The following is an 8,602-nucleotide window of genomic DNA, read 5'->3' on the forward strand; positions in this document are numbered from 1 at the left end:
GAAATCAAGGTATTTTTGTAATTATAATATACTGCAGGGTTATATTAGTCTTTGTCATTATAATTTTTTAATCTTATAACCTAAAACGACGTCGTTTTGAGCTCACTGAAGATAACTTTATCTCCTATAACTGCAGAAATACTTTTCACTTAAAAATTAGTTCAAAACAATAATTCAAGATAAGGATAGAACGATATTGACACAATAGTTTTTAAGTAGAAAATCCAATAGAAAAAAAAAACACGAGCCCCTAATACCAAATACTGAAATTCGACGAGCAACTCTAATATGAAACTTGCATACATAGGATAATTTTATCATCCGTCACACGAGAAACACTAAACCCAAAATTTAAAATCCTAAAAAATAAAGAAAAGTTTATAAACATAAGGATTACCGTGTTTTAAAAACACGAAAAATTTATAAAAATAAAGATAATTGATTACAATTAAATCAATCGGTTACTCAATAATTTCAAGCTCAAAACAAATCTTAAACCCTAGCCCCAAAAAAAAAAGCCAAAATTTGAGTTAATATTATTATATCGGTATAAGAGTAAGAAGTTTTATGCTCAGTCTCTGTCATTAATTTGCTTACATCTAATAGCTCACGCACATCTAATAAATCATAGTCGTTAAATATAAATAAGAACAATAGACAAAATTAAAAGTGTAACTTACATTGGTATAAAATAATCTTGACCCTATATATACATTGCAAACAAATGACTATCAAATTTACTACTTTATTTAAGGAGATTAATTTTTTCATTTTACATAAAAAAAATTTATGTGTTACATTACACACAATACATAAGTGCAGTGGCAGACTTAGAAAAAATTTATGTGTGCACATTCAAGGTGGGGGTTCGGGGGCAACGCCCTTGAAGATTTTTTTTAAGAAATTTTTTAAATGTATTAATTGTAGTGGTTAATTGATCAAAAACCAACCTCTATCGATGTCTATTTGATCCAAAGTTGACTACTTTTGCTTCACAAAAAAACGTGAAAAATCCCATGCGATTCTCCTCCACTTGATGAAGATTGAATTTCATGAATCATTGATATCCATTAAGGTTTGGAGCTAATAAAGTTTATGTTTCAAAAAAAGAAAAAGAGACAAAGCAATAGGGTAGGGTTTAAGCTTTAAGCTTTTAATTATATGGGTTGGGCTTGGGTCTATTTTTATTTTATTTTTTTCAATCTTCTTAATTTTTTTTTACTTGATCTAAATCACCCACTCCTTTAAAAAAATAATTCTCAAATTTTTGTGTCTGCATGTGCAGACACAGGCAACAACACCGGTCCGCCTCTGCATGAGTGAGGTTCACAAAAAAAATAAGAAGACAAAAAAATAATATGAACCCATCTTTTAATTATGTGAGTAGCATATGAAAAAATTTTCTTTTATAAAATAAGAAAATTATTTTTCTTTATTTAAATCGGGTTTTGATTGAAATCTAGTTGATTTTGAATTAAGGTTTCTTTAAATATGCGAGGCATATTTTTGGATTATAAATTTAATAAATAAACAATAATATATTGTGCTGTGGGAAAAAATATCAATAAGTAATTTGTTTTTAAGCAAATCAAACCGATTCTAACTAAAACTAAATTAAACTACTTGTGAATTAAGTGATGTAGTGACGAATTGATCAAACTTAAAGAAATATAAAACTATCTGGATTGCTATGCTGGCCTCAAAAGAAGCAAAATTTATTAATTGAAATTCGAGCGCGGAATGAAAGGGCGCGGATCGGTATTGTTGTAAGTTGAAATTTCCGTATTACGAAGTCATATAAAGAGATTGATTGGTAGTTGAACAACTTGTTCGACTTAATTACAATTGTTGTTTTGTTCTTTTAACCTGCAATAGCCATGTGTCGGACATAGGGGGATTTGATTCACAACCAATACCTGATTTGATTCAACGGTTATGCGCAGTAGCAATGAATAATCCATTTTACTGATTGGAAGCGTACTATTTAAAAATAATCTTGCAATTAAATGATGATTAGTGGTGTAAATAGGCTGAGTTAGGCTAGGCTTTGACTTAAATAAATTATGTCTGTGTGAAAAAATGTTGTGTCTGGCCTAACCTGTTAGCATGTGTAGGCCCCAAATTACAAATCTGGCCTGACTTATATTTAAAAACTAAAAATCTTGGCTTGTTTAAGCTTATTAAACATTCAATAATTAAAAAAATAATTAAAATAATATTATTTTATTATTTAAAATTATTAAAATAATAATTTTATTTTTAAAAAAATAAATAATATGATATAGGTCGGCCTGTAGGCTTATAGGCCCGACATTTACATAAAAGTCTATGGCCTGTTTTTTAAATAGGTTTTTTTTAAAAGCTTAGGCCTGTTCTATTTAACTATTTGTAGTAGGTCAAGCCTGGCTTAATATAAGCTAGGCCGGCGGCTGACTTAGCCCATTTACACCCCTAATTATGATAGCTCAGTTGATGCCAGTAAACTAAATAAACGAAAGTAAAAATATGTATTTGATCCTTTTCAGTATTATTTTTATAAGAAATTTAAAGTCTTAATTCTAGGATCAGACCCAAATCAGACAAATCACAAAGTGATAAAACAATTGGAATATTTTTTTTAATTTTTTTTTTAAAAGGCACCGTATATCATTCAAGATTTATAGTATTATGATTCCAAATTTCCAATACATGCGATTAATACATCTACTACATCAATTCTAAGCATAATATACATATATGATGAGGTTGCATATTTAGTGGTGTTAATGATAGCCAGAAGACTAATGCAAATAGCAGATTGATCCACAAAACCAATCCAAACTACATAAAATTTGCCACGTTGTAGACAATACTGATTATAGTAAATAAAAAGAGTTCTAACTTCAAGTCATACATCAAAACCTGAATATACAGACCAAAGAAAAGGTTGATGAAAGAGGTAAATGCCAAAGGATCTAAGTTGCCCTGAGAGAGACATTGAGATAGGGTGGTAATTGAAACCCACTAATCCCGTTACTTCTAGCCACCTCCAACACCATCCCACACCTCCCAACAAACACTAAGCCATAAAACAACCAAATTGGGTGGTGGGGATGACATAGTTTGAAGGTGCTAATCAAGAGAGAGAAAATTAGCTGAACTTCAAACTATTGGTAAAGGACCTGATGTTAGAGCGGGATATGAAGGCCATGAAGCAGTAGGAGGGGTTTAAAAGGAAGAGAAGAGATTAGTATATCCAAAAGGGTTTGTAACTGAAATATCAGCATCTTCCATAGGATATGCGACGACCAACTTCATTGCTCCACACACTTGAGGACCCCTCCTTTTCATTACTTTTTCCCCAAATTAAAATCTTTTCTCTCTCTCTCTCTCTCTTTTGTTATAATCCTACACAGTTCAATTTACATACTTATCACGAAATTTTTTTTTGGATGGGGCAAAATTGAAAGTGTAATATTCCTGATTAGTTATAATTATATTTATGACCAAAAAAACATAGATGATATTCATAATTAAAGACTTGTGTGAAGTTGAAAGGGGCGATTTCTATTTATATGTAAAATGATCAAAAGCACTAAATGATGGTAGTTCAGTCGGCGTCAAGGTGAGGTGAGAGCATGTATTCAATCCTCCCCAGTATCATTTTTGGGAGAAGTTTAAAACCTTAATCTGGGGACTCGCCCCGAATTGTACTAGTCACGAAGCGATAAACAGATTAAAATATCTTCATATATATATATATATATATATATATATATATATATATATATATATGATCAAAAGTGTAAAGAACCACTTCAACATAAAATCTTAAGGTATTGGGTGAGGACCTTTTAATGATTTATATTATTCTCTAACACACTCACTCACGCAAGAGCCATTTGGGCTCGAAACCTGGATATTACACAGGTTCAATTTTTGGTTTACTTGTGTTTATTTTAATTCCACTAGAAAGTGGGGGCAGTGAGGATCGAACTCGTGACTTTGTGATCACTGAGGCTCTGATACCATTCTGTTCTTGCAAAAGAAACGGTATAATTTTTCCACTTTTTAAGTGAAGTATGATTTTCCCCGCTTAATGGATAACTGTTTGCTACCAATAGGGAAGTCTTTCTCATCTTAAATTGCCAATTAAAGTGATTGGGTTTGCACCAATCGAAATCATAAATTTAATATACAATAGAAGAATATAAGAAGAAGCCCAAAACCTTAAGGCATTGGGTGAATGTCTTTTTCAATGGTTTATATTATTCTCTAACACATCCCCTCACGCAAGAGGTTTTGGGCTTGAAGCGTGGATATTGCACACGGTCAATTTTTGGTTTACCTGTTGTGCTTTTATTTTAATTCCACCATAAAGCGAGGCAGTGAGGATCAAACTTGTGACCTTGTGGTCACTTAAACTCTCTTACTTTGTAAAGAACCACTTCTACCCATCTTAAGGTGTTGGATGAGGATCTTTTTAATGGTTTATATTATTCTCTAATAAAAAGCAACATAAATGACAATCATTGAAAACTATAGCAATATATAAATTTGAAAGAGGGTTTAAGGGCATCTCTAAGCAGCATCTAGGTACAGACAACACGTACAATTCGGTGCGCATGTGGTATATGCTTCTTGGAATAAAACCTTAAACCTTACTTCTTTTCTCCATTAGTATTAAACTAAAGCAGTATCTTTTCGCAATCCATAAAAAAATTGTTAAAAGTTCAAAAAAAGGTGAAAAGGGTGGTTTAAGAAGAAGTTTCGCCCCACGTTCTGATTATAAAATGGTGTAAAATAATTTGATAAAGAAAGATTTGTAGGAGTTGGATTGACATGTGAGAGTCATCAAATATACGGATGGAATATATGGGTGCGATAGTGATTTAGGTCATGCATTAACATTACAAGCAGATACCAAGAACCTTATAAGGTATATACTCGGTGCGTATTTGTTTTGGATTAATTATCTCATACATCGTGGTTTCGCGTATTTAGGATTATTGCTAATCATAAACTACAATGCTTTCACCATGCTTTATAACTCAGACCTTAGCCAGAGCTAGCTAGAACTTCAGCTAAATATGCTATTCAATTTCTTTTCTTTCCTTTTCAGCAATTTCATATCCATCTTCAATTTCAATTCTTAGAGGTTAGATGGTTTGATTTCTTTAATATCATATTTAATTTTCGTTCATCTAATGAAACCTTTAGCAATTTTTTTTTTCCCGTCAACGGATCCTTGAAACAAAGGTCTAAGACATACAACAATGCAGACCAAATAAAGAAGGATTCGCTTTTTTCTGCAGTTACTGCAGTAAGTCCAATACGACATCGTTTTGGAACAGAAATCATGGTATTTTGTAATTTTAATTTATTTCAGGGTTATAATAGTCTTTATATTTATAATTTTTTAAAATTTCAATACCAAAACGACGTTGTTTTGAGAATAAATACAGATAACTTATCTGCATTAACTGCAGAAACATTTTTTCCAATAAAGAAAACTTTTTATATTTTATGTTTCTGGGCTTCGATTGGAAGTACAAATATCTGGGCTGAATCCATTTGCTGATTGTTAAAATGTGATCCATGAAGAATAATCCAAATCTAGATCTAGGCTCTCATAAATGCCTTGGAAACATAAAACCTCATTATTATGGTGGTTTGTATCCATTGCTGGCGAAATGTAGTTGGTGGTGGGCCGTGGCAACTAATTCTTTGAATTCTACCAAGTTTTCAAGTAATGATGAGAGGAAACAGGTCTCGCAAGCAAAGCAATACTAATTACCTCAAGGAAAATGACTCTTTGGCATCCCCTAACAGGGTTTTATGTATGTTGTAACCCCTTTTGTTGTCCCCAATCACAATCAATGGTGGAGTCAGGGAAGGCCAATCGCCTTTGAACTTATTATTCTTAATATAGTAAGAAAATTTTGAGAATTCTTCAAATCTAATTAGGTATTAATTTAAGGATTTATTGTTTCTCCCGTCGCAATGAGATATGAAAGTTATCTTTAGCAACCAAAAATTATGTCGTTTTGAGGATTGAGAAACTTAATGAATGATGTTTCGGTAAAATTTATATAATAAAAAAAAGGAAGTTATACTTACAACTTTTTTTTTTATAACCTTTTACAATCATATCTTAACACCGTTGATTTCCGCCAATCAACGATTATGATTTTCGCAAATTAAACTCATTAATTAATTATTAATTCACAATAAATGATAACCGTTGATTGGCGAAAATAAACGGTGTTAAGATATGATTGTAAGAGGTTGTAAAAAAAAAATGTAAGTATAACATTCCTCAATAAAAAAATAAATAAAATTCTTAAAATATACTTCATTAATTCTCAAACTCTCAAAATAACATATTTTTGGATGATAAGAGATAATTTTATCTCATGTTACAGAATAAATATTTTCCCTTAATTTAATAGATTTTGTGAAAGATGTTAACATCATTTAATTATAAATTTTTCTGCCTCCGTCGTTGATCACGATAAAGTCTAATAAGTAATAACATAAACTAATTCATGTAAGCAATTCCATTTGATTGTTGTTTTATTGTTTTTGTATATTTGAAGGCACAATTATGATAATATAGATGTGTGAATAATAAAGAATACGAGATATAATATATATCTTGTATATACACTTATTCACCCAAAAAATTTACCGACGTAAAATTTCGAACCTTGGTTTTAGATGGGGTATCTCTCCAATCAGCAAAAGAAAAAACAAAGAAGGGGAGGAAGGGGACTCTGTTATCAGAAGAGTGAGACAATGATGTCAAACTCTCACTAACTTAAAAGCAAGCATAACCAAAGTGATGGTTCGGCTCCATGGCCTACATCATTTCACATCCAGATAATATACAATATGGAAAATTTGGCATGTTATTGGTGACTTGCAAGAGTAAAGTCACTGTTTCTTCAATCACTTATCTTTTCGTTACTTATCACATTCGACCGATCCCGATTAGATAATAAGAAAATACTGAATCGAAAGAAAGCTAATGAAAGCATTTTTTCATGTGGTAGGATAGTTATTTTTTCTTATTAGTCACTTTTTTATTTTCGTGCAATATATTCTTTTGTTTTTTATTTATTTTTAATAGATGCGGGTTTCACATAAGATGTCGTGTTCAACACTTCTCGACACTCAGCGATATTCTGACATTTTCCGACACTCTAATACTCGTTGCAAAGACTCAAAAGGTTACGTTGTGTTGCATTTTGAGTTCTAACTAATAGATTCATTAGATTATGATTATAATTTTATTAAGTTTAATATAAACATTTGGGATATTTTATGTTTCTTTGAAAAATTGATGGGTATTATAAATTTAGCTTTATTTTTTTGTTAAATTATTCAATACTAAATACAATATACACTACATAAATTAAAAAAATTATATAATATCAAAACGTGTCTTAACGTGTCGAAATTTAACATCTTTTAGAATTAACGTGTCGGACTATCGTGTCGTGTCGTATCCCGTGTCGGTGTCGGTGCGTGCAACATAGGTGTCTGCAGCATGAGAAAATTTTCTCATACCGCATGAGAAAATCGAAATCATATATAAATATATATGGATCAGAATCATTTTACACCGGTGTAAGTTACACTCTTAATTTTGTCCGTTAATCCCATTTATTTAGTAATGTGAGTCATTGGATACAAGTAGATCCATTGTCAATATTGAGTGTAAGACTTCTAACTCTTACACCGTGTAAGAATATCTTGTCCCTATATATATATGAGGCAAGATATTCTTACACCGGTGTAAGAGTTAGAAGTCTTACACTCAATCTTGATCATTGATCCACTTGTATCCAATGGCTCATATTACTAAAAAATTAGAGCTCTTAGATATAAGTGGGATCAACGGACAAGATTGAGAGTGTAACTTACACTGGTGTAAAATGATCCTGACCCTATATATATATATACGGGACAAGATCTTTTGACACCGGTGTCAAACTTTTTAAATTTGACAGCAAATCCTAACCGTTGATTTTCGCCAATCAACGGTTATCATTTATTGGGAATCAAACTTATTAATTAATCATTAATTTCCAATAAATGATAACTGTTGATTGACGGAAATCAAAGGTTAGGATTTGGTGTCAAAGGATCCTATCCCTATATATATATATATATATATATATATATATATATATATATATATAGATAGTATCAACTTACAAAGAGTAAGAAGTCTTACACTAAATCTTAGTCATTGATTTCCGTACATCTAATGGTTGTAATTTATTGGAAATTAATAATTAATTAATTAGTGTGACCCAATAAATTACAATTATTAGATGCATGGAAATCAATGGTTATGATTTGGTGTAAGACTTATTATTCTTACACCGGTGTAAGTTGATCTTGCCATATATATATATATATATATATATATATATATACACACATATGAGGCAGAATATTCTTACACCAATGTAAGAATAAGAAGTCTTACACTCAATTCTGACAATTGATCTACTTTTATCCAATGGTTCACGTTACTAAAAGATTAGAGCCGTTAGATTTATGTGGGATCAATGGTCAAGACTAAAAGCGTAACTTACACTGGTGTAAAATG

This window comes from Gastrolobium bilobum, unplaced genomic scaffold (assembly GCF_033153095.1).
Source record: "Gastrolobium bilobum isolate Gb01-03AN ecotype WA unplaced genomic scaffold, APGP_CSIRO_Gbil_v1 utg1383, whole genome shotgun sequence".
Lineage (NCBI taxonomy): Eukaryota > Viridiplantae > Streptophyta > Magnoliopsida > Fabales > Fabaceae > Gastrolobium > Gastrolobium bilobum.